The sequence below is a fragment of the Petaurus breviceps genome, unplaced genomic scaffold (assembly GCF_028583685.1).
Source record: "Petaurus breviceps papuanus isolate PSGF00001 unplaced genomic scaffold, PetGlider_PUasm1.0 90604, whole genome shotgun sequence".
Classification (NCBI taxonomy): domain Eukaryota; kingdom Metazoa; phylum Chordata; class Mammalia; order Diprotodontia; family Petauridae; genus Petaurus; species Petaurus breviceps.
Genome location: NW_027187285.1, coordinates 5,515,417 through 5,542,418, shown reverse-complemented (window position 1 = coordinate 5,542,418; position 27,002 = coordinate 5,515,417). Strand labels below are relative to the sequence as shown.

Sequence of the window (27,002 nt, the reverse complement as noted above, 5' to 3'; positions counted from 1 at the left end):
ACAATTGCCTTCATCCATTTCTATCACCTTTGATAATACGATGGCTATGAAGGGGAAGCTCAGAGTGGTTTTAAATTGCATCTCTTATTAGTGATTTAGAGCATTTTTTCATATAGTTTTTGATAAGACTGCATACAATTCTTCTTTTGAGAATGTTTTCTTCATATCCTTTTGCTCCTTTCCCTACTGGATAATGGATTTTCTTCTTATATATGTGTTTTATTGTGCATTACTCTTTTACCTGGACTGATCTTTCTTAACAAATGCCATAACATAACTTATTAACAAAAGATGAGAACCCTAGTGACTCTTCCAAACATAGGCTACTTTTATACAAACAATCTTTTAACATTCAGAAGGAAACATACTGGCTGAAGTGCAATAAATGCATGCCGAAAAAAAGTTTCAGGGGTTAATGACTGATCAACTAAAAGTCCCATAACATTATATAAAAACATATAGATTATCACAAAGCCTTTGATTGAGTTCCACAATGATTGTTTATTCATGCATTGTAAATACTTAAAAGAGAAACAAGTAACAGTGATCTCCGGAGTATTTCACACACATGGAAACTCTTCTTTATTTAAAGCATGCCACCAACACTATAGTGTCAAGAATAATAACTGATAACACATGGCAACTTCCATGTACCAAGAAAGAATAATGACTAAACACTTTGTGCTCTAAATGGGGTCAATTGTTGGGTGAAGATGATACTTACAAATCTCTAAGATGGGGCGGCCAGGTGGCTCAGTGAGTAAGAGCACCGGCCCCAGAGTCGGGATGACCTGGGATCGAATCCGGGCTCTGATACTTAGCACCACACCCAGAAATAACTGGCTGTGTAACCTTGAGCAAGTTACTTAACCCTGATTGCTTAAAAAAAAAATTTTTTTAAACCTCTAAGAAAGGTAAGTGGAACTATCAAGGAGAATACTGAGCTCGATTATGTTAAAAGACCAATTGGCATTTCAAATTCAAAGCTCAAGAGGAAGAACAAATTTAGGCAATTAACACTTGTACAACATCAGCTTTAACTTATGATTCTGCCACAGTAAAATATAATAATGGACCTAGAAGGAAGGTTCTCCCCCAAATACAAAACAGCTCACCACTTCAAAGGAGCTACAGAAAAATGAACATTTCCTTATCAAAAAAGGAGAAAGAGGATTGTTTTTAGAACACACAATTAACAGGTTAAAATTTTTCAGAAATGCTCTGGGAGCAAACAGATCTTATTTCACAAAACAATAGAAAAGTCCGAGACTGATATATAGAACTGGATATAGTGAATATAATTGGTACAGTGTATCTCCAGAGGAAGCCTAGGAAAGATTCAAGAGTGTACTAAAAAGGTGGGCCATGGGTACCATCCCTAGGAATTCAACCAACAATATGTCAACAAAGAAGCACTAAATAAAGGGCTCTGTTGTGCAAATTTGTTTATAAAAAGAGGTCAGAGGATACCATAAAACCATATAGTAAGAGCTAGAAGAGGCCTCAAAATTCATTGAATCCAATCTTATTATTTTACAAATTGGAGAACTGAGGCAGGGTTTAAGTACAAGTCTTTCTAATGCTAAGTTCAGCTCTACTCCAGTTTTTCAAAATCAATTCAAGATACTGTCAATGCCACCAATAATTACACAAAAGTTATCCTTAAATTGCCACAAAGTATTGACTGATTCAGATTATGCAACATATCACAACAGGTTATAAAAATTTAGCATTTTCTGGTTACCAATCCAATGACACAAGTCTTCTTGCCGTTAAACAAGACACTCAATGTTCCGACTGAAAGCATTTTCATAGGCTCTCACCTAGGCATGGCATTCTCTTCCTCTCCTTCTGTCTCCTGGCTTCTTTGTCTTCCTTGGACTGCCAACTAAAATATGAGGTTCTACAAGAAGCCTTTCCTCAGTACCCCTTGAAGAGTGTCTTCCCTCTTAATTATTTCCAATATGTTGTTGAGTCATTTCAGTCCTGTCTGACTCTCTGTGATGCCACTTTGCGGTCTTCTTGGCAGAGATACTGGACTGGTTTGCCATTTCCTTCTCTAATTTTATATAAGAAGAAACTGAGGCGAACAGGGAATAAATGACTTGCCATGGGCCCCTCAGTGTCAGAGGTTTTATTTGAACTCATAAAGACAAATCTTCCTGATTCCAAGCCCAGTACTCTATATACTCACTGAGCCTGGTGATCTATCCACTGCACCACTGAGCTGCCGGATCCCCAATTTACCTCATCTCCATCTTTATCTTGAATGCAGTTTTCTGCATGTGGCTTTCCCCTCATCAGACTATATGAGCTTCTTGAGAGGATGGGCTACTTTTTCCCTTTCTATATATGAGAAAAAGCTACATAGTAGATCCTTAAAAAATACTTTTTGGGGGTGGCCAGGTGGCTCAGCGAGTAAGAGTACCTGCCCCAGTGTCGGGACGCCCTGGGGATCGAATCTGGGCTCAGATACTTAGCACCACACCCAGAAATAACTGGCCATGTAACCTTGAGCAAGTTACTTAACCCCGATTGCTTAAAAAAAAGAAAACTTTTTGTCTGACTACTTTAGACATCAGGTATACAGAATTAATAATAATAGTTAATATGTAGTGTTTTAAAGTTTGCAAATCACAATACACATGTTATTTCATTTGACCTTCACAATAACTCTGTGAAGGAGATGTATTTCCCTCACTTTACAAATGAAAAAGTTGAGGCTGGGATAGGTTAAATAACTTGCCCAGTGTGACACATTTAGTAAATGTCCAAGAGGGGAATCAGAGTTCAAGTTTTCTTGACTCCAAAGTACAGCTCCCTATGCCCTTACACTACCTATCTGCCTCACAAGAAGCATCTCATTATCCTGATTATAAACCAAGGGATAAAAAAATATAGACACACCTTGGAGATATTATGGGTTTGGTTACAGACCACTACAATCAATTATTGCAATAAAGTGAGTTACACTAATTTTTTTGTTTCCCAGGGCATACAAAGTTACATTTACATTTAAGTTATTCTGTAGTATATTAACTGTGCAAAGCATTGTTTAGAAAAATCTAAGTACCTTAATTAAAAAATACTTTATTGCTAAAAAATTGCTAACCATCATCTAAGCCTTCACTAAGTCAATCTTTTTCCTGGTGAAGTGTCTTGCCTAGATGCTGAAGACTACTGACTGATGAGGGTAGTGGTTGCTGAAGGTTGGGTGGCTGTGGCAATGTCTTAAAATAAGGTCACAATGAAGTCTGTCCTATTGATCAACTCAACCTTTCAGGGAAGATTTCTCTGTAGCATGCAATGCTGTTTGACAGCATTTTATCCCAACTTCTTTCAAAACTGGAGTCAAGTATCTCATATGCTGCCACTGCTTTATCAACTAAGTTTACGTAATGTTTTTCACGGGGAATTAGCAGGCTGGAGAAGAGATAGAAAGACTGGGGAACAGGCAGTCAGTGGAGCAGTCAGAACATACACACATAGTTATTGATTAAATTCGATGTCTTATGAGGGAGCTGTTAGTGGTGGCTCAAAACAAATACATCAAAGACCACTAATTACAGATCACCATAACAGATATAATAAATGAAAAACTTCAAGATATTGTGAGAATAACCAAAATGTGACAGAGATGCAATGTGAGCACATGCTATTGGAGAATGGAACCGACAGACTTGCTCCACACAGGGTTGCCACAAACCTTTGATTTTGTAAACGAAAAACAAAAAACCAAACAAACAAAAAAAACCACACACATACATACACACATGCATGAGCACACACACAAGCACACAGACACCCACCTGCAAAATCTGCAAAGTGCAACAAAATGAGGTAATATCTATACTTCAACACACAGACCCTAAAATACACTTGAGGATTCAGCAAATAAATTCTACTAGAACAGGAATATCATTACAGAAAGAACTACTGCCCAAGACTCCTTGGGCATAGCATAAGAGTGCCTTTAAACCAATGACCCCCATGGCTGGAATGCACTCCCCTCCCCCTTAATGTCACAGCATCCATCTCTTCCTTCAAGTCATGAGCTTTACTATACACTTATACATTACTCCTCTTAATTTCCAGAACTTTTCCTCTCAAACTATCTTGTATTTTTTAAAATAATTATTCTGTATGTAGTTAAACATGTATTTCTTTTCTCTCCTACTGGAATGCAAGCCCTTACAAGTTGGAATTATTTCACTTATGTTTCTCACCAATGCCTAGCATAACAGGTGCTTAATAGTTGTTGATTCATTTATGGTTTTTTTTCTTTTAAGCAATTGGGGTTGAGTAACTTGCTCAAGGTTACACGGCCAGGTGTTTCTGGATGGGTGCTAAGTGTCTGAGCCCAAATTCGATCCCCAGGTCATCCCGGACACTGGAGCCAGTGCTCTTACTCGCTGTGCTACCTGGCTGCCCCAATTCATTTATTTTTTTAAGCTTGACAGATCTTGCTCTACTGAATACTTCTCTCCAAACCACATGAAATGAATATCTTTAAACACAGAGAGATCTAGCAGAATAAATTAAAACCATGTGGAAACAGAACAAGTAAATGTCATCAATATCCTGTTTGTTACTAGAGATTTGCAAAACATGCTTTCAGTGAGTCTACAAAACCTGAGTCTATACTCTAAAACTCTCATTAAATTACCAAAAAACAGCTGTATACTGCTATACTATACTGCAATACTATGTCCACTTGTATTACAGTCCATAAAACACTGAATTTAAAAATACACATAGTAGCAGGATAGCAATTTTTCCTGAAAGAGAAGTATGACCTTCTTTTAAGGAAAACAGAAATTCAGAAACAGTTCCTATCACTTTGCTTAGGATAGGATATTTAATTTATCTTATTTCAAAAAACACACAAAATAGCACTTGCCTGCCAATAAGCTAAAGTCTTCATCAGTAGAAGGAAAAAAATACTTAGCTGGCAAGAAATGTTATTATCACAAGAATACTAAGAAAATCTGTATTAAATATTGCATAAATGCACACTTCTTTCCATTATGAAGTAACAGTGCTATAATCTTATAAATTGTTATTTCATTAAAATTAAATTTTAGTTTATATACTTTAAAATGTGTACTGGTTTCTACATTACCCTTTAAAAAAAATGGAAGTCTATAAGAATTAATGCAAAGTGAAAATAATTAGAACCCAGAATATGAATACACCCATTACACTTTGTAAAAACTATGTATCACCATACAGTGTGACCAAAAAAAAAATTGTTGCTATTAATGAAAGTTTATTATTTTCTAAAGTGTTTGTTTTTTTAAATGTTTGGTTTTTTTAATTGGCCTCTGAGCAGGTTTATAATAACGTAATCACTTATTAAAGCTCTCATATTCATGTAGGAAAAGCCAGGATCATAACATTTTAGAATTGGAAGGGACCTTACAGGTCATGTAGTATAACCACCCTCTTTTTTACAGATGAAGAAACTAACACTGACTTGTCCAAGGTCACATCAAACCCAACTACTCTGACTATAAATCCAGTGCTCTTTTTATTGTAATACACATTTGCATTCAATAATCTTTTCTCTTTCAAGAGGAGACGCTTGTTTCATTCCATGTTCACCTGACTTGTTAACTGGTTTCTGAATTACTTAGGTCTTTGACTTCCTTTTAGTGATTTATTCACTTATGCTGTTATAGTCGCGTATGTTATACTAGGTTTACTTGTCTTACTCTCCATCAGTTCACATACATCATTCCATATTTCACTGAATTTGTCATTTCTTCACTATGATCAATTATATTTGTGCGCCACAGTTTTTCAGCCATTTTCTAATCAATGGACACCCACTTTGTTTTAAAACATTGAACTGAAATTTTGCAGCACACTCTGAAAAAACTGCAAAGAAAACCAAAAAGTAGTTTGTTTTTTTTTAAGGGGGTTTAATCAAACACCACATGTCTCAATTAGCTCAAAAGGACGCCACAGACTAAATGTGAAAGGCTACATCTCCTTCTAAAAAATTATAGGAAAATTAGATCAGGCACAACTATCAAGAAAACAAGCACTGATTAGTGCTTAAAATGTCTTATAAAGTCATGGTGCTACAGGCTGAAGATACAAACACAAAAAAACAAAACCTATTCTTGCTCTCAAAAAGATTATAGTCTAAAGGGGAAAAAACATGCACATAAAAGCATATAGATAATATATAAAAGGTAGTTAAATATAGGACAGTTCAAGGAGGAGGGGCTCTAGTAAGTTGAAAGAGATAGGGATCATCAGAAAATATTTTATCTAATCCTGAAAGGAATTAACACAAATATATAATATCAAGAATCAATTCCAAATGTTGATCTCAAACTGCCGTCAGCACCCCTCCCCCCCCCCAAAAGCCTAAATAAAAATTCTATTCTTTTTGACCCCAAGATGCTAATGTTAAGAGCATAAGTATACTCTAAGGAGGTTAAAGAGAAATTCCACACTTTCAGTTAACATATTCAAAGCACTACTTTTTTTTCCCTAGTATCAAAGAATTAGAAACTAATTTGGTGTGGAATAAATGCCTAAACAAATTGTTACATGAATGTAACAGAAAACAATATAAAGTTGTTATATTACATTCCTGTTGCTGGAGACAACTTGATGGTGCAGTGGATAGAGCACTGGGAGTACAGTCAATCTGAGTTCACACTTATTAACTGTATAACCATGGATAACGTACTTAATCTGTCTGCCTCAGTTTCCTTAACTGAGGATAATTACAGCGTTTACCTCATAGAGTTATAAGTAGCAAATGAATATGTCTGTAATGCACTTATTAGCACAATGTTTGGCTGTAGGAGGTGTTTAGTACATGTTTGTTCATTTCCCTTTCCTCTACAACATGAGAAACAATGAAAATGAAAAGTTCATATAAGAGCAGAAGGGCTTGTGTGAACTAATGCAGAATGAAATAATTAAAACCAGGAGAATAATAAACAGTGATTACAGTAGTGGAAACAGAAACTAAAATATGTACAAACATGATAAAAAAGCTAGGCACTACAAGTATTAAGAAATAAGTACTATCAAATATATATGCAATTATATTAAAAGAGGTGATGGAACTATATAGCAGTAGACAAAAAGTAAAAATATCTGGAAGAGTCCCATTAGTGTGACCTTAGGTCATTAAATCTCAGTTTTCTTACCTATGAAAGAGGAGCATTTCCCCTACATAATAACTTAACTTTGAGTATTAAGTGTGACAATGTGCTGGAATAAGGTATTAAAATATTATTATTACTATTCCCCAAAACTAATATGCTTGTTCAATTACCAAATCAACAAGCAACAAGTGATAATGTTGTTCTGTATATCCTTAAGACCTTTTAACACATCCTTTCTGAACTTCAACTGATATATTTAGTGACAAACTATGAATGTTTTACATGAAAAATACAAATATATAATTGGCCTGTATTTGGAAGAATTATTCATGTTCTCTAAAATTTTGGTAGTAGATAAGTGATGTTCTTTTAGAAACAAAGATAGGATTAGGCATAAAACTGAAGGGAGATACTAGTAAAGTCCTTTGCTGGTAGTTGATGTGTCACTGTGAAACATCTGAATTAATAATTTTGGATCTTATTTGGCCTTAGTGAATGGTAATTTTGCATAAAACCTCACTTCAGTCACTTCCCCTGATTTAACTACTCTGTTGTTCATTACATTAATGGTGCAGAAATACTTTTAATGCAACTTTTATTTTTGTGAACTTTCTACAAACAGATGAAAAGAAGCTTTCCACACTGACCTTCAAGGGTTTTCTCCTCTCATTTCTTTGCTTCCAATCTTCTACAATAAAATTTTTTATTAATATTGAACTGTGTTGTTCTTTGTGCTCCTTCAACTCCTTTAAGAACCGTCTGACCTTTATACTTAGGCTTTCAATTACTGATTAAGGGAATGTAGGATTTCTGATGGACTTTTCACTTCTTAATTTACCCCCAGATTTTTTGTTATCATTCATTAGGGTCATGTGGCATTCCCATGAAATATACTGACATACTAGGCATAACAGTCAGTGAATACTTGTTAAACATCTACTATATGCCAGGCACTGTGCTAGGCATTGAAAGTATAAGGAAAAGAAAAAAAAAAATCCCAGTCCTTTCAGAGTTCATAATCTAAAGGAGACAACATGCAAAGAACTACATAAAAAACAAGCATTGAATGATAAATTGGGGGGGGGGGGTGAGGTTGAGGGGACTTAGAGGGAAAGCACTAGAATTAAGAAGATTTGAGGAAGGCTTCTGGTAGAAGGTGAATTTTATCTAGGGTGTTAAAGGAAGCGAAGAGGCAGGCTAAGGAAGAATGCTCCAAGTATGGGAATACCCAGTGAAATACCATGTAAGTGGAAGATGGAGTGGAGTAGTGTCACTGAATTAGAAAGTTGGGATAGGGAGAGGAGGTGTAGAGTATAAAAAGACTGGAAATGTAGGGATGGGATTTTATTATTTGATTCTGGACATGACAGGGAGCCATTAACTAAGTAGGGGGTTAACTAACAAGAGCACACCTTCAACTTAGGACGATTACTCTAACTGCCAAGTGAAGGATAGACTAGAGTAGGGACAGCATGGCCAGAGTAGTGGTTTCACCAGAGAAGCAGACTTATTTTGAAGACCAGATAGATACAGATGTAAACTTGCTATTCCTTTCAACAGATCTTCAACTGTTTGCTCATGTTACTTAAGATTGTGCTTGGAGCTATTCATTAGTAACTCCACTCTATCTATGGTTCTTATAATGGCAAATATCACCACAAAGACTATTGTAGGCTGGTCCCAAGATATTTTCACACTGTCAGATATTGTGGGAGAATACATTCATTAATGATGGAACAAAGTTTCCCTATTTTTAAAATTAAAATTTTTTAGTTAACAAAAATCCATTTTCTTGCCTTCCTTATCCTTCAGTTGAAAAAATAAAAACAAAACCTTATAAAAAACATACAAACAAAAGACATTCCCATTTAGGCCATGACCATTATTTTTAAAATAATTCTTTTGGGATATAATTGGTTTAGCTAAATTCATGATGTCAGACTCAGAAATTTCCATTCTGGCAATGTCCATTTCCTTTCAAGAATAATTTAAACAAGGGTGTTGTTTTTATTTTCCATTTTGTTTTTATGGACAATTTTTTTGGAATTAGCAATGACTAGAGAATTAAAATGACCTCAAATTCTTCACTTTTCCTTATGAGATTTTAGAGGCTCTCTGATTTTATCTTTATTTCATCTAATTTAGTGTTTGGGATGAGGTTATTTCCTGTGAATACAATTTAGTTATCAGGTGAGAGTGCAATTGTTAAGAGGACTGTTAAAAATTTCTAACTAAAGAGATATTTCCATTTATGTTATGATGTAGTAAAAGCATAATGTAAACATTCATGTCTTCTGTTCTTTTCATGCATATTCATGGTGCACTAGACTTACTGGTCAATGAAAAGTGAAGCATTACTAGCAGGTGGGGTATTTCTGATTTGTTCCATTATATCTTGCCTACTTGTAGTATAAAACATAAAATGGGGGCAGCTAGGTGATGCAGTGAATAGAGTACCTGCCCTGGAGTCAGGAGGACCTGAATTCAAATCAGGCCTCAGACACTTAACACAAAAACTAGCCTGCGACCTTGGGCAAGTCACTTAACCCCAATTGCCCTGCCTTCCCCCTCCAAATTGCAAAACAACAACAACATAAAATGACTTTCACATTGCAATTACTTGTGTCAAGCAGATTTTCATGACATTTTGGGTAGGGCCAGTCTTTAATCTTATGCTATCTCTCTTCTTTCTTAGATTCCTCGAAGCACATCAAAATGGTGGGGTAGGCGGAAAAAAAGCAATTTTCAGGAGAAAATTTAGAGCTTCAAACACTTCGATCAACAAGAGGGAAAGAAGAGATCAACAAACTAGGCACCCCACTAAGAAACTAGAAAACCAGCGTATTAAAGAATCCTGACTAAATACCACAATAGAAATCTTGAAAATGAAAGATGAGATTAATAAACTGAAAGAATAGGTAAATAGAAAAAACCATGGGCTGAGTTTTGGAGAAAAATTCAGAAGCAAATTCTGTCAAACCGTCAAAGAGCATATAATTTTGATACTAAACACAGCAAAATAAGAGATCCTTTCAAATTCCTCTGATGACTCACATTTGGTCTTGATTCTAAACCAGTAAGAGTCAAAATAGAGGGGGGGGGGAAACAAAACAAAACTAAGGCCATTATCTTAAATGAATATTAACACAAAAGGTTTAAATAAACTTAGCAGAGAGGCTACCACAAAATCGCAAGGACTACAAATACTATGACCAGACTGGATTTGTTACAGAAATATCAGGAAAACTATAAATATAATCAACTACATTAACAACAAGAACAACAAAAAGCATACATTATATCAACAAATGCAGGGAAAAGATTTGACTAGATTTAAGAAGACAAGGAAGTAGTACATTGCTAAAACTAACAGCCAACATTATTCAGATTTTTCCAAAAGTCAGTGTTGTTTTAAGCTTTAATAGTTAACTTTTGAGATATACTGTACGTAATTCAGATAAACTAAAAATCCATCACAATAACATCAGGGTTGAAGTTAAGCATGTCTACTTCACCTCTTCTATCTGACATCATGCCAGAAATGCTAGCTAAACCAATAAGAGAAGGAAAAAAAAAAATCAAGGGAATTAGCATAGGTAAAGAAGAAACAAAACTATCTGTTTTTGCAGGCAATATAAAGGTATACTTAGAGAACCCTACAGTCAAGTAAAAATTAACTGAAGCAATTAGTAACTTCAACCAAGTTGCAAGACATAAAATAAATCCACATAAATCATCAGCATTTCTCCCTAATACCATAACACCCAGGAAAATCTAGGAACAGAAACTGCATTTAAAATAACTATAGAATGCATAAAACATTTGGGACTCTGCAATCCAATACAGACATATTAATCACTCATGGGTAGGCCAAGTTAATATAATAAAAACAACAATATTACCTAAATTAATTTACTTTTCTGTCTCTCACCAATCAAACTACCAAAGGATTATCTTACAGAACTAGAAAAACAATAATGAAACTGGAAGAACAAAATGTCAATCTCTAGGGAAATAATGAAAACAGTAGGAAGAGAACTTAGCATTGGCAGTTCTAAAACCACACTACAAAGCAGTAATCATTAAACAATTTAATACTGGTTAGAAAAAAAAAGATCAGTGGAAGAGATTAGGTATTGAATGTACAGAAACAGATAAATATAGTAGTGCATGGCTCAATAACCACAAAACCTATAGCTACTGGGGTAAGGATTCACTATTTGACAAAAAGTGCTGAGAAAACTTGACAGCAGTCTAGCAGAAATTATATTGAGACTATACCTAAACATGTATCAAGAGAAACTCCAAATGGATATATAAGCTAGATATAAAAGGTCACATCATCAACAAATTATAAAACCAAAGAAATTACTTTTTCTGATTTATGGATACTAGAATATTTCATGACTAAACAAGAGAAAGTATGGATCACAGAAGATAAAATGAACAATATAGATTACATTAAAGTTTAAAGTTTCTGCACAAACAAAACCAATACAGTTAAAACTAGAAAAAACCAATTAACTGGGAGAAAAATCTTTGTCATTACTTTCTCAAAGAAAGGCTTTATATATCCAATATATGCTCAAGAAAAAAAAATCAAAGTTGAGTAATTTATTTAGTGCAGGGAGACAGAAAGAAAAAAAAATCAAAGTGAGTAATTTATTTAGTGCAGGGAGACAGAAAGATGTATGTATGGACACTAGGGACAGAGTCTAGCGAGGGACACCACAAGGAACAATGCAGCACACCAGCCAGAGGGAAGCTGTGGAGTATTTCAGCACATGGGCACTGAAAGACGTCAGAGAATGTGCCCAAGGACAAAAAGAGGTCCCGGAAGATGCCCAACTTCGTGCAGGTGGCAAGAAGAGGTACCAACTGACAACTCTGGTTTACCATCCACTTCTAGATGACTATGAAATAGGGACTTGTGCCTAGGGGTGGTATTCCAAGTTGAAGAAGGATCAATCAATCAGACTCCAAGTTGTGTATGGAGCAAGGAACAAGTTCAGAAGCAAGCAATAGCTATATGGCTCTATGATGAGAGTAGGATATCGCTCACAACACCTAGCACAATCTAAATGTGGTGGTTCTATTTTACTCAACCCATGCAAAATCTCCCAGTTAGCTCAGAATCCAATAACATGCTGTTTTCAAGAAACACACTTGAAACAAATATACAAAAAGTTAAAATAAGGGGCTGGAACAGAATCCATTTCTCTCCAACTAAGGGGGGAAAAAAAGTCAGAAATACAAGTCATAATATCAGATTAAGCAAAAGTAAAACTAGACCCAAGTAAAAGAGATAAACAGAGAAACTGTATTTTCCTCAAAGTTACCATAAATGATGAATTAATATCAATACTAAACATATGCACCAACTGGCATAGAATCTAAATCCTTAAAGGAAAAACTAAATGTATTACAGGAAGGAATAAAGAGTAAAACTATAATAGTGGAAAACCTCAATTAACTCCTCTTAAACCTAGATAAATTCAACCAAAAAATTAAAAAGAAAGAAAACAAACTGAATTTTAAAAATTTTAAATGACAAACTTTTAGAGAACAATGAATGAAAATAGAAAGAAGTATACCTATTTTTCAGGCATATGTAGCATCTGAAAAACTGACTATGTGTTAGGAAATAAAAATCTCAGAAATACAAAATGCAGAAATATTAAATGCATCTTTGACTATAATTCAATAAAAATTTTAATCAATATAGAGCTTTTGAAGTAAAAACTAAAAATTTAAAGAGTAGATAAGGTGGTACAGTGAATAGAACGCCATAGCCTGGGATCAGGAAGATCTTAGTTCAAAGTCAAGTTATTAACTTCTGTTTGCCTTAATTTCCTTATCTGTAAAATGGGGATAATAATAGCATCTGCCTTGCAGGGTTGTTGTGAGGACCAAATGAGATATTAATTGTAAAGTGCTCAGGACAGTGCCTGGCACATATTAAGTGCTATGTAAATGACAGTTATTATGTACTATTATTATCATTATTGCTAATAAAATAATAATTAGAAACTAAAACCTAAAGAATGAGTGAATAAAAGAACAAATCATAGAAACAATGAATAATTTTGTTAATTGGAACAATGAGAAAACATGCCAAAGTATTTGGCATGTATCCAAAGTAGTCCTTATGGAAAAATTTATGATTAAACACTTTCAATAAGAGAAAAAGAGCAGATCAACAAATTAGTAATCAGCTAAAAAATAAGCTAGAAAAATCAACAAATTACAAAACCTCTACTAAACATTAAAATAGAAATCCTGAGATTAACAAAACTGAGAGCAAATCATGGAATAAAACTGTGAGATGTTAATTAAAAAAAAAAACAATAAATAGATAAGTTATTAGCCAATGACTTTTGAAAAGGAAACCAAAATATGAATTATTAAAAATTTAAAATGAATAAATAGAAGAAATCATTATGAGCTATTTTATACAACTATATTCCAAGAAGATGATCAACCTAAATGAAATCAGTATTTGTCTTTATTGTTGTTTCAGTCATGTCCAACTCTTCATAACCCCGTTTGGAATTTTCTTGGCAAAGATAACTGAGTGGTTTTTGCCATTTTCCTTCTCCAGTTCATTTTTCAGATAAGTAAACTGAGGCAAACAGGGTTAAGTCAGTTGTCCAGGGTCTCATAGCTAGTGAAGTGTCTGAGGTCATATTTGAACTCAGGAAGATGAGTCTCCCTGACTTCAGACCCTGACATTCTATCCACTGTGTCACCTACCTGCCCCAAATGAATATTTATAAAGATACAAATTAATATTAACAGAAATAGGAAATAAGCTATTTAAATAATCTTATCTAGAAAATAATGAACAAATGATAAACTCCCCCCCAAAAGAAACCTTAGGACCATATGGATTTAAAACCTTATTCTACTAAACATTTAAAGAATAATTAATTTCAATACTACATAAACTATCTGAAAAAACAGGAAAATAAAGGGTCCTACCAAATTCCTTTAATGATACAAATATGGACTTGATCTTTAAACAAGAGAGTAAAAACAGAGAAAACTACAGATCAATATCATTAATAAATGACAGAAAAATTTTCAATAAAACATAAGCAAAGATACTATAGCAATGCATCATAAAGATTAAACACTGTAACTAGGATGGATTTATATAATGAGAACATAGGGTTGGTTGAGTAGTAGAAAAATTATTAAAACAATAATTATTAATAAAATCATATAATTATATCAATAGATAAAAGGCTTTTGACAAGCTACAGCACTAGAAGGCCAAAAAATGAACAGATTTCTTTTAAATTGAAACAGATAAGGTGAAAAAGTTCAAGCACCACCTTCTACACCAAGTTCTTCTTGATTCTCCCCAACTGCTAATGTCTTCTTCCACCACATACCTTGTATTTATATGCTTTTATGTGCATTTGTCATCATCCCTGAATAAAATGTAAGCTTCTTACAAGGAGGGATTGCTTCATTTTTTTTCAATTTATATTCACAACACCTAGCACAGTGACTGGCAAATAATCTGCGCTTTAATGAATACTTGAATGATATATCATCATCATCATCATCATCATCACCTACAGCAGACAGCAGAGATGTCAAACAGGCTACTTGTGGGCCCACATTACTCTCAAGTATAGAACTAGATCAAAATCTAATTGGGAAATATTTAATAAATAAAATACAATAAAATGTAGATAATGTTAATATGTGGTTTTCTACTGCAATATGCAGCTCAGAGGAATGCTTATCTGTGGTTTAGTGGCCTCCATTTCTATTCAAGTTTTATACCACTGATCTATCTACACCTTCTTACCCAAGTGGAGTTAGCTATAGCTATGCTTGCTACTTTACAGTGGCAAAGAAAATCACTTATCATCACTATAAGAAGCTTCTGTGCCATGTGATATTTCCTAAATTCCTAATCTTTTTTTTTTCAGTCTAGGTGATGCAGGCAGTGCTATCAAACTCAAACAGAAAGGCTTCCCTGCAAGCTGCAAATTGATTTAGAAAACCACGTATTAACATTATCTATGGTTTACTGTATTTTTATTTATTTTGTTAAACATTTTTCTAATTACCTAGCTTAATTCAGAATTTGAAACCTCTGATAGAGGCTGATTTTAGAAAAAATATTTTTATGCAAGTGTTTTAAGGAACTAATAACTCTCTGACCCCATTTCCTTATTTTAAAAATGAATAGTTAGATTACAGGAAATCTAAAGTCCCTTCCAGTTTAACATTCATGATCCTAAGGTATGATCCTTGCGCACCAAAGCAGAAAAAGAGCTCATATGGCACATATAAACTGATTATATACACTGCCAAAGTGTGTGGGATTAAAGATTTAAATCTTACATCTTTTGTTGACAGATACTTTATAAGCATTATCCTCATTTGTTTCTCATAGCTATTTGGTACTCACTTGTAGCCCTCTCCTACTTTCCCAGTGTTCTTACATTCCTGGATGTTCCTGGATACATACTCTCTGATGAAATGACAGTGGTCACTCCTTGTTGTCCTTGTTGTTCCAAGACATTTGCATATCTCTGATCTGGGCATTTTTCTGGCTCCCCTCCTCCCCCAATGGCTGAAACGCTCTTCCTAATTCCTTCTGCTTACTAACTTCCTTGTTTTCCTTTAAGTTCCAAGTAAACCCCATCTTCTACTAGAAACTTTCTCCAACGACTTCTGTTAATTATTTCTTATTTATCCTGTATATGAGTTTGCTTTTGTAAATATTTGTTTGCATGTCGTCTCCCTCCAGAGACTATATATTCTTTGAGGGTAGGAACTGTCTTTTGCCTCTTTTTGTATCCGCAGGACTTAGTAAAGTGTCCAGAACATAGCAGGTGCTAAATAAATGTTTACTGATTGACTGGTTATGGTATTACTCCTATTATTATTATCTCAACTTACAAAGTGTAAGGAAACTGAAGCCCAGCGAGATTAAATGAGTTGCCTGTGGTTGTATATTAAGCTTTAGAAGTGAGATACTTGAGATTCAAGCCCAACTCTCTATTGACTCCAAGTGCAGCACACCTGACATTTCACTACATTGCCTCTCAGCATCAACACAGTAACATTTATAAGGCAAAGAGATAACATACAATATAAAAGGTGCAGTGGTTTTATAGTCATACATTTGTTGTCATAGAAAAATACTTTGATCAACATTAGAACAAAACATTGAAGGGAAATTTAATCCTGAAACTGGAAGGTTTTTATGCAGGATTTTATAAGGAAACAAGCCCAAAGTAGAAGAGAGCTCTCTAGCATTACACTGGTAACTTTCCCAGTATAACCACAAAAGAGTCAAAGGCAGAGACATCCCTGTAAAGGCCTTTATAAACAAATTACATTTAGCAGACTCTATATAATCTATCCCTTCAAAATTGGAGAGTGGGGGTAGGTATAGGGACAGAGCAACCCCAGACCTATGATTTCACTAGAGTATGGCAGCTCCCTGATAAGTAAACTCCCTCTACTGTTGTGGAAGAGCAACTATTCTGCTATTTTTAGTCACATAGACTTGACTGAGGTACAGCAACCCAAAGCCAGTGGAGGGACTTAGACCAAGGTCTTCCTGACAGACAGGTCAGTTTACTGCACACTAAGCCACACTGCCACTACTGTCAACACTTTTTAAAAGGTGTATCACAAGATACATGTCAATGCTTAAGGAGAAAAAATTACCAAAGGCCAGAAATCTGAAGGATATATGAATTCAAGTCAAAGTATTTTCTTCCCTAGATCATTAGAGATGGACAAGCAGTAGTGTTACACAGTGGAGAGAAAACTGGCCTCACAGACAAGAAAGACCTGGGGGTTCTAGTCCCACTGCTGACACATACTGGTTGGCTTGCAATCCCTGGGCAAATTACTTAACTTGTTCAGTGCTCCAGATATCTCTCTAAAACTATAAAGTGCAGACTAGGCACCCTTATGTAGCTTCCTATACAGGGAATTCTATATCATACCTTATTTATTATATGCTCGTTAAATATACACTTTTCCTCTGCAATAGCACAGCAAAGATTATAGTCACTTGACTGCAAAGGCTATGTGTGCATATGTGTGTATGTGAGAGAGATGTATCTCTTGGACCATACTCTTTTTTTTTTTTTTAAAAGCAATCGGGGTTAAGTAACTTGCTCAAGGTTACACGGCCAGTTATTTCTGGGTGTGGTGCTGAGTATCTGAGCCCGGATTCGATCCCCAGGTCATCCCGACACTGGGGCCGGTACTCTTACTCGCTGTGCTACCAGGCCGCCCCTTAGGACTATACTCTTTTTAAAAACCTCACTCACTTTTAATCATGTCTTCAGTCTAATATTGCAGCTAGGTGGCACAGCAAATAGTGTGCTGGGCCTAAAGTGAGGAAGACCTGAGTTCAAATCCATCCTTAGGCACTTACTAGCTAGGTGACCATGGACAAATCACTCTCTCAGCTTGTTTCCTCATCACTGAGAATAATCAAAGCACCACCCTCCCACTGTTGTTGCTAGGATCAAATGGATCTATTTTTTATTACTGTAACTGAACAGTGAGTTGTTTACAATATAAAAGCTACTATAATACAGACCAGGGCATAACAAAGTTACATAGTATTATTACATTACACTTGATTTGGCTTATAACATCAGTATTTATTTTTTAAAACAAACTTATGCATTAATTTTTTAAACATTTTTCCTCCCTCCAAGCCTTCCATCACCCATTGATAAGGCAAGCAATATTATATCAATTATATATATGAAGTCATACAAAACATATTTCCATATTAGTCATGTCTCCCCCCCCCCAACCCCCCCAAAAAGAAAAATAAAGTGAAAAAATTCTGCTTCAGTCTGTACTCAAATTTCTTAGTTCTCTTTCTGGAAATAGCATTTTTCATCATGAGTCTTTTGGTATTGTCTTTTATTATTGTATTGATCAGAGTAACTAACTATGTCTTTCAAGTGTTATCATTATTACATAAAACACTGCTTTTACTGTGTACAATGTTCCCCTTCTTTAACTCACTTTGCAGCTGTTTAATAATTCTTCCCAGGTTTTTCTGTACTTATCAGCTTTTAAATGATGCTACTCCGTTTTTCATTCTCAGGTTGGACAACTGACATCTTTAGCTCAAATTCTAGCTGGAGACATCAATTATTCCCCCTCTAGATTACAGACAGAAAAGGTTCAAAGTTTTCTGACTTTGTGGCAATAGTTTACCTTGGATTCTGTCTTTGACTTAATCAAGTCTTTACCAAATCTGTTCAGTCTCTACAAACTATATTTAGTAGATCCAGGTTTCAAGTCTTTAAAAAAAAAGACCGAAATTCAATTAAATGACAGTTATTTGAATACCTACCACGTTAATCTTGAGGATAAATGAATCCTCCTGAATAGCATTATTTTGGTCTCTGGGGTTGTTTGCACTTTTTTGGGCAAGGAGGATAGCAGAATCTTTTAGGTACAAAAGGTTTTTTTTTTCTTTAAATAAAAAGTCCTCAAATAATTTCTGAATTTTTAACCAGAGTATGGTGAATATAAATTAACTCTTTCTGTGGTTAACTCAGGGCTCATTTTAATGAACATTTTTAGTGATGCCTTCTGGATCTGAAGTATCCCAGAAAATGTCATACAACCCCAGGAAAAGTCATAGATTCCTGTACTTGGGTTCCTGTGCTGTTTTTTAAAATGCTTTATGTTGTTGTTTTTCCTATGCCCCCTTTTTTGGGTCATCTTTACTCTCTCCCTCTAATTTGCTATTAGCAGGGGAAACATATCAGACCACTGTAGATGTGACTGAAAACTATGTAAACTAAGGAAAAGAGATACTTTAATTTTATTTTGGCTATTTAGAGAGCTTGTTACTTTTCTTGTTCTCATTTAAGTCTAAAAATCATGTTGCCAGAAACATGAGGGCCACAAGTGGGAAAAGAAAATGAATAAAGCCATTTGGTCACAACCAAATTCAAGTGAGAGAATAGTGAATAATAAAGCTAGAAAGTTAAATGGGAACCAAACAGTGGAAGGCTTTGAAAGGACAAAAAAGCAGCATTGGTCTTTGTAGGTAATGGGAAATCCCTAAGGATTTCTGAATAGGTAAGTGACCAAAGACCCCTAAGTTTAAGAGCCATAATGGCCCAACATCTTCATTTTACAGAAAAGGATCTAAGGCTCACATTAGAAATGACTTGTTCTTAAAATAAGTTGCAAATCCAGGATATGAATCCAAGGCTTTGACTTTGCTCTTTCTACTATATCATATCATCATTAACTGATATAGGCGGAATTTAAGTGGATTTTAAAGAGGATTAAATAATAATTAAAGTAGAATAAAACGGCAGGATGAACCAAAACGTTACAAGAATTAAAGCATGAAAACCTTTTGCAATAGACCAGGCAGAAGATAAAAGTGAAGTGAATTAAGATGTGTGTGGAATGAGAAAATGTATAAATGTGAGAAAGAGCAGAAAGATTTCATTCTTTCATTTATTCAAACTTTTAAACTTTATTAAATACCTAATATATGTTTATTATATGAGACACTTAAAAAATAAGTAAATGAGAAGTATAAAAAAAGTGTTCTCCCCACTCAGCTGTCAAACTGATTCTTCCTAGAACATAGGTCTTACCATATCACTTCCCCTATTAAATCAATTCTAGTAGGTATCACCTCCCAGATGAAATATAAAATCATCTATTTGGCATTCAAAGGTACTTTATTGCCATGGCCTCCTCCTACCTTTCTTATACCTTCCTTCCCCAGCAGGTACTTACTCTGTGATCCAATGACACTGACCTCCTTGCTTTTGGCTTCCACAAAATATGCTCTCTTCCTCATCTGTACTTTCTAGCTTCTTTGGCTTCCTTTAAGTTTCAACTAAAATTTTACCATCTACAAGCTTTTTCTGAACTTCCTCAATGGAAGTGTGCCTTCCCTCCATTGATTATCTCCAATTTATATTGTCTTATAGCTTGGTGGTACATGGCTTCTTTCATGTTGAGAGCACTGAGAGCAGGGCAGTCTTTTTTGCCTTTCTTTAACTCCCCAAAGCTTATCACAGTGCTTAGTTCATAATAGGAACTAAAAACTCTTGTTGACCTTAAATAACTACGGGTTATTCAGTTACCAACTGAATAATATATATAACTGAGTGGAGGAAAAGGAAAATGGAAGCTCCATGACAGCAAGTACTCTCTAATCTCTGTATGCACACTACTTTACACTTCACACACTAATATAATAGCTGTAGAATTGAGCTGAAATTAAGTAACTAAAAGAATGGTGGTGGTTCCATTAACAGAAATCTAGACATTGAGAAGGTAGTCTGGTCTACTGGGGCAGAAGAAAATTTCATATTGAGTCTGAGGTTGAAAGAAAGATATGTCACTGGAAATCTTCAGCAGCCACTAGAAATGTGCTAACATGTCCAGAGACCTGAATCTAACTCAAGTCACAGCAGCCATTCCAAATCTTAATTTTTTCTCATATTTCATCTACCTTCAGAGTATCCTATGCTCTCAATATTCACTGAATTAATTCACGTGATACCCTTTAAACCCTCTCAATATTCTCATCTTTCTTTTTCCTCTCTCCAATCTGAGGAAAAATTAATCTTCATATACCTGTATCATTAATTGTATCCTCTTCAATTTCATCTACGACCCGTTTCACCAATCAAACAAAGCATTTATAACTTTTTCCCCTCTTAAAAGCGCTTTACCTTAGTCTATAAACATATTCAAGTCTCTCCTATTCTTAAAGAAACACTTTGTCTTTACCCTGTCATCCCATCAAGTTATCAACTTTTCTATTCACTGCTAAATTTCTACAAAGAAAAATCTACATGTACTTCTACTTCTACCTCTTTTTGATAATCTGTTTCATTTCTAGCAATCTAGATTTGGTCTCAACAGTTCTACTGAACTTACACTCTAACTTGCACAAATTAATTGTCTCATTGCCAAATCCAATGCATTTTCTTTTTTTTCAACATACTTGAGTTCTCTGCAGTACAGATACTGTTAAACACCTTGATACCCTTTGTCCTCTTTTAACTTCTGTTGACAATGAACTTACGGTTCTCCATCTCTGAACCTTTCTTTTTCTCATTTGTGAGATCCTAATTATCCTCCTACCCCTAGATAGATAGATATCCCCAAAGTTCTGTACTTAGCCACCTTCTCACTCTGCATTCTGTCTTGATGATTTCATTAACTCCCAGGACCCTGATATCTCCGGGCTAGGTGGTGCAGTGAAATAGAGCACCAGCCCTGGAGTCAGGAGGACTCGAGTTCAAATCAGAACTCAGACACTTAACACTTACTAGCCATGTGACTTTGGGCAAGTCCCTTAACACCAATTGCCCTACATTCCCCCCTCCAAAAAGCAAACAACAACAAAAATATATCTCCACCCCTCAACCATTTTCCAAAGTTCCAGTCCCATGTTTCGAATTGCCTCCTGGTTAAGTGAACCTGAAAATCACAAAAAGGATCTAAGCTAAAACGGGGGCAACATGAAGCGTTCCTTCTCTCTAACCCCTTACATTTGATCAACTCCATAATCTTATGCACTCAACCATCTTATCCAAACCCAGTTAAGTAACTTAAAATTACAGGCCCTTATATCAACTAGAATACTATAAAAGTAAACTAAATTACCATATAACTTTTTCCTGATTCCAAGTTGGCCCCTCTCAAATCTTTCATATCATGACCCAAGAACTCTTCTTAATGTACTACTCTTCTTCAATTCAAAAACCTTCAGCAGCTCCTAAATGCCAAAAAAATTAAGTACAAACTCTAAGTCCTAACACTGAAGGCCCTTTCATAACCAGAACCAGAAAGGTACAGCAACTGTGAGATTGAAATATAAATTCAAAAATGATATGTATAGAAAGGATAACTAGGTCAAGTCATAGGAAGTGAATGAGGGATCATTTAATGCAAGGCTCTTGACTTATACTAACTAAAACAGCAGAAATTTGTACAAAAAGTGTAAAAAAAAAAAAAAAAAAAACACAAAGCATCTCTGGTAACACTCATGTTTTAGGAAATGCGAGGCACAACCAGAAAAGGACACAAGGAAAGATCTGAAAGGAAAGCAACTTTAAAGCAGAACTATGAGTGGTATATAATTTATTGTGTTTTGTTTAAAGAAAATTGCACCAAAGTTTGGTGTACCCTGAAACTATAAAAGTCTTGAGAAATTAAAATTGAGAAAAGCCATTGGATTTGGTGGCTAGCAAGTCACAGAGGAGTCCAGATTGCAAGGGGGTAAAGGAAAATATAAGTAGTCATGAAGTAAGGGTACTGACTATAGACCATTCATTCAATAAATCTGATTTATAATGGTATAACAATGGTAAAACATAATGGTATAACAACATAATAGGGGCAGCTAGGTGGTACAGTGGATAGAGTATAGGGCAGGAAGGAAGAAAGGAAGCTTCAGTCAGCATTTAGACTCCCATCAGTTTTTTTCTCTGGAGGTGTACATTTTCATGTGTCCTTTGGGACTGCCTCAGATCACTGTATTGCTGGGAAGAGTGAAGTCATTTGTTCATTGTATGATATTCCTGTTACTGTGGACAATGTTCTCCTGGTTCTGACCATTTCATTCTGTATCAGTTCATGTAACTCCCTCCAGATTTTTCTGAAATCATCCTGCTCATCATTTCTTATAGTACAATAATATTAACAGAGTCTTTCTTGACCTCTCCCCTAACTGTCAGTCCCCACTCTCATATTTAACTATTTTGTATATATTTGTATTTCTTCAGTTTATATTTAAGTTGCATAGCATCTCTCTTTGTGTCTCTTTCTCATGGGTGGCTGTTGTCTTCCCCCTAATAATGTAATAAGCCTTTTGCAAATAGGGATTATTTCATTCTTTCTACTTTTATCCTCAACACTGAAAACAGTGCCTGACTCAATATCACGTGCTTAATAAATGCCTTTTGATTTACTGAATGTTTTAATGATGGCTATCAAATGTTCTTCATCTATAGAATTGAAAGGGTTGAAATAGATGACATCTGAGATGTCATCTCTCTTCCTATGAAATTTGGACTTTCATTTTGATATATGTTTAAAAATTCAAAATACAAACACCTATCTGCTCTTAATGTTTCCATTCACATATCTCTGGGCAAGGGCAGGTTTACGGGGCCTCCTCAAAGAGTCAAATGAAAATAGTATGATACAGTACATCTGTGGCTACACCAAAATACATAACCTTTATGTCTCCTCTGAAGTAGGATGCTAGGTTAAAAAAACAACAACACAATATAGACACAAAAGCAGTGTTTTAGTTTTTTATGGCTAAAATACTAAATCATTATCCCACTGCACAATGCTACAATAAAAATAACAGTAAGATTCCAAAAAATATGTTTTAAATAAGGGCTTTAAAAATCCCTTTAAAAGGTAATGTGTAATTCAATTCTTAGTAAATCTACTCCTTTCTTATTACATCAGTAAGTGTTAAATTTGTGTTTTTTCCCATATATACTTGAAGAGGTTTGAGATGATTTCTCTAAAACACCCTCCCATTTGCTCAATTCTCTTTTCAAACATATTAGTCTCCATTAACAGCCAATCATGTGAGCTGAGTTGCTAGTGACCTGAGAGTTGCTATAGCAACAGCTGCTTTCAGAGCTACGTGTTATGCATTTTAAGTGTGCTCACACAGAGAGAGGATTCCACATCTATCAATTAACAACCAAAGCTCAGCATAACATTACCCAAATGAAATGCTGAACAAAGCGATTTGTTTATTCCTTATAACCAAAACTGCTATATTATGTAATTTATGCCAGGATCCGGTTTATAATTAACACACAAATTAACAGAAAGAAAAATACCATGCTTACTAAAGTATAATATTACTTAAACAAATGTAAAAAAAAATTCCATGACTATTATGTTTTTTTGTAGTTGAAGCATCAATCATAAATTAAATGAAAATTTGTTCTAAATACCCTGCCAAAAATACTTATGTTTAATTTTGCCAAAATTTGTGCAAAATTGATAATGTAACCTTATTTCTCTCCATTTATAAATCTTTTAACAAAATCCTTATATACAGATGCCCTGAATATAAAATATTCAAGACCAAGAACACATTTTCCAGAAAATTCCTGGTATTATGATATGCCTATTGGATACAGCTGTTATTTCACTGAATATAACTCAGAAAATATTTTAACTTGACATATGCAAGCCACTGCTATCAGCAAAGAGTAATATTCAGAACAAAAACAAATTAAGCTTTAAAAACTGAACCTGTCTTTGCAAAAGTTTTCAAAGTTACTTTTTTACCTCCATTTTTATAAACTAAGGAAACCTAAATAAATAAAGAGCACCTAGGTGGCATAGTGAATAAAGCAGCAGGTCTGGAGTCTGGAAGACTCATCTTACTGAGTTCAAATTTGGCCTTAAATACCTACTAGCTGTGTGACCCTGGGCAAGTCACTTGACCCTGTTTGCCTCAGTTTCCTCATCTGTAAAATGAGATAGAGAAACAAATGGCAAACCATTCTAGTATCTTTGCCAAGAAAATCCCAAATAGAGTCACAAAGAGCTGGACACGACTGAAATAACTGAGTAACAAAACAAGAAAAACAAATAAAAGCAAACATCTAAGAAAAGCAACTGCCAAAACAATGCTATGCCATTTAATTTAAGGCTACTAAACTTGGCAAAGGAAAAGTATATTAGACAAGAATATGTGGATAACAGGTTAAACTAATTAGAAGAAAAAACTAAGTTACTACTAATCAATAGAGAAAACATTTTAAAGTTGGGAAAAGTTCATACATGTCACTTCTATACAAAGGGAAGGAAAACACAAGGTATTTGATTATTAAGTCAGAAATACAAAGATTAAAACGTGTAATAGAAATCGTGAATGAAATTTTTTAAATGGCTGTGTATTGTACCTTATTTGAGAATCCCCATTAGCAGTCAGCATGGTGATGATGTAATGTAACATACACTTCTGAAGACTCTAGGAAGTTCAGAACTCCTGTCTGCTTCCGTCACTGATGTCTCAGTATATTTATCACTTCTTTTGGCTCCTAAATAGACTTCTGAGGACAAAAAAATCACTTTTTTTCTCCAGCATAAATATCTTTTATGTATCTGAAACATGAATAACTCATTTACAGGCCTCATAGTAATTCCAAGTATGGTAACTGATTAAATTCAAGATTCTAAGTTTCATTTTTCAACATACAAAGTAATGTTGATTCATAACTAAGATTTATTGTTATATAAAAAAGCTGAAAGAATTACTCAGCACACCAGACCATTAGTATTTCTTTTTATCAGCCTCTCCAATAAGAGGAAGATGATCATAGTATTTGGAAGTGGCATGGAACATAGAAAGGACCTTTATTTCACAGTTGTGATTTTGCTGAATGCCAAAGATGTTGTTCATTTTAGTCATATTCAACTCTTTGTGATCCCTTTTGTGGTTTTCTTGGCAAAGGGGTTGTCATTTCTTTCTCCAACTCATTTTACAGATATGGAAGCTGAGGCAAACATGGTTAAGTGACTTGCCCGGGTTTACACAGCTAATAAGTGTCTGAAGCCACATCTGAACAGGTCTTCCTGACTCCCAGCCCAGCACTCTATCCACTGAGGGAGTTTGGCCAACATGGAGATCCTCTCCAAACCAGTCAAATGTAGAATGAGGAAAAGACATGGTAAATACATTGCTACAAAAAAAGACATCTTCAACAAGTCAGCAGTATAAAATTTAATTCATCCATACATCTATTAATCCCCTCTAGATTAAATTCTCCCTGAACCAACATTAAATTATCTGGCTTTAGCACCCTGCTTCAGACTCTATTCCTATGTTCCCAGTTGTATTTGGTCCTCATTACAACCTATACTTCTGAGATCTGAATTTCCCTATATGACAGTGTGAAGAGCCTTGGATATAGAGTTAAGGAACTTGAATTTGAAATGCAGGTCTGTTAACAATTTTAGTGACTTTGGTCAAGTCACTTAATCTTCCTATTTCTTTTCCTGTAATAATAATTAAGAGTAGGAATTGTTTCACTCTCTTTTAATTTGAACCCTCGGTGCCTAACATATTACTTGCAAAATAGTATGCTCTTAACAAATATCTATTGATGGCTAATATAGAAATGTTTTGCATGACCTGATATGTATAATTGATTATTATACTGCTTGCTTTCTCAAGGGGTAGAGGAGAGGTGGGAAAGAGAATTTCAAACTCAAAAATGGAAAAAATCGATGTTAAAAACATTTAAGTCCTTTGTTAATATTTAACAAAATAAAAAATATATTTTAAAACAAGTATTTATTGATTTCTAATGGTGATTATATATTTTGTATACAGCACTTTAAAGTTCACAAAGTACCTCATATATATTTATCTCTTTTGAGTCCCTGTAAATTGAAGGAGTTGGACTAGATCAATGGCGTCAAACTGAAATAAAAATGGGAACCCCTAAACCTTACACAAAGATCCCCAAGGGCTGCATACTGGTTTAATGACATACTAACATTATATACATTCTAATGTATTTTTATTTATTTTGTTAAATATTTCCCAATTAATTTTAATCTGGTTCCAGAAGTGTTGCAGATCTCAATAGGTTCCTCATTTGACACTTCTGGATTAGAAGATCTTTAAGGTACCTTCTAGTTCTAGGAGTTGTCATCCTACAATATTACTCTTTAATTCTAATCTGATCTTCAAAGCTTCAGGCTTCTTCCTTTCAATTAGAGCTAAAACCATATAAAATCTTTTACGCCCAGGAGGGTTTTTCCCTGTGGTCCTAGTGACTACTCCCCTTTTTATTCATAGTTACTGGCTTACTTAGT

The 27,002-nt window shown here is 34.7% G+C and overlaps 1 protein-coding gene across 4 annotated transcripts in view; it reads right to left on the bottom strand.

Moving 5' to 3' along the window:
• Window positions 1-27,002, bottom strand: part of STAG1 (STAG1 cohesin complex component) — a 385,691-nt gene that overhangs the window by 315,613 nt on the left and 43,076 nt on the right. Inside the window, exon 2 of one of the 4 annotated variants that reach the window (XM_069063915.1) lies at window positions 25,082-25,231. The exons of the other annotated variants lie outside the window; for them this stretch is intronic. The gene's annotated coding sequence lies outside the window, so the exon portion shown is untranslated. The remainder of the gene's footprint in view (window positions 1-25,081; window positions 25,232-27,002) is intronic. 4 annotated transcript variants of the gene reach the window in all.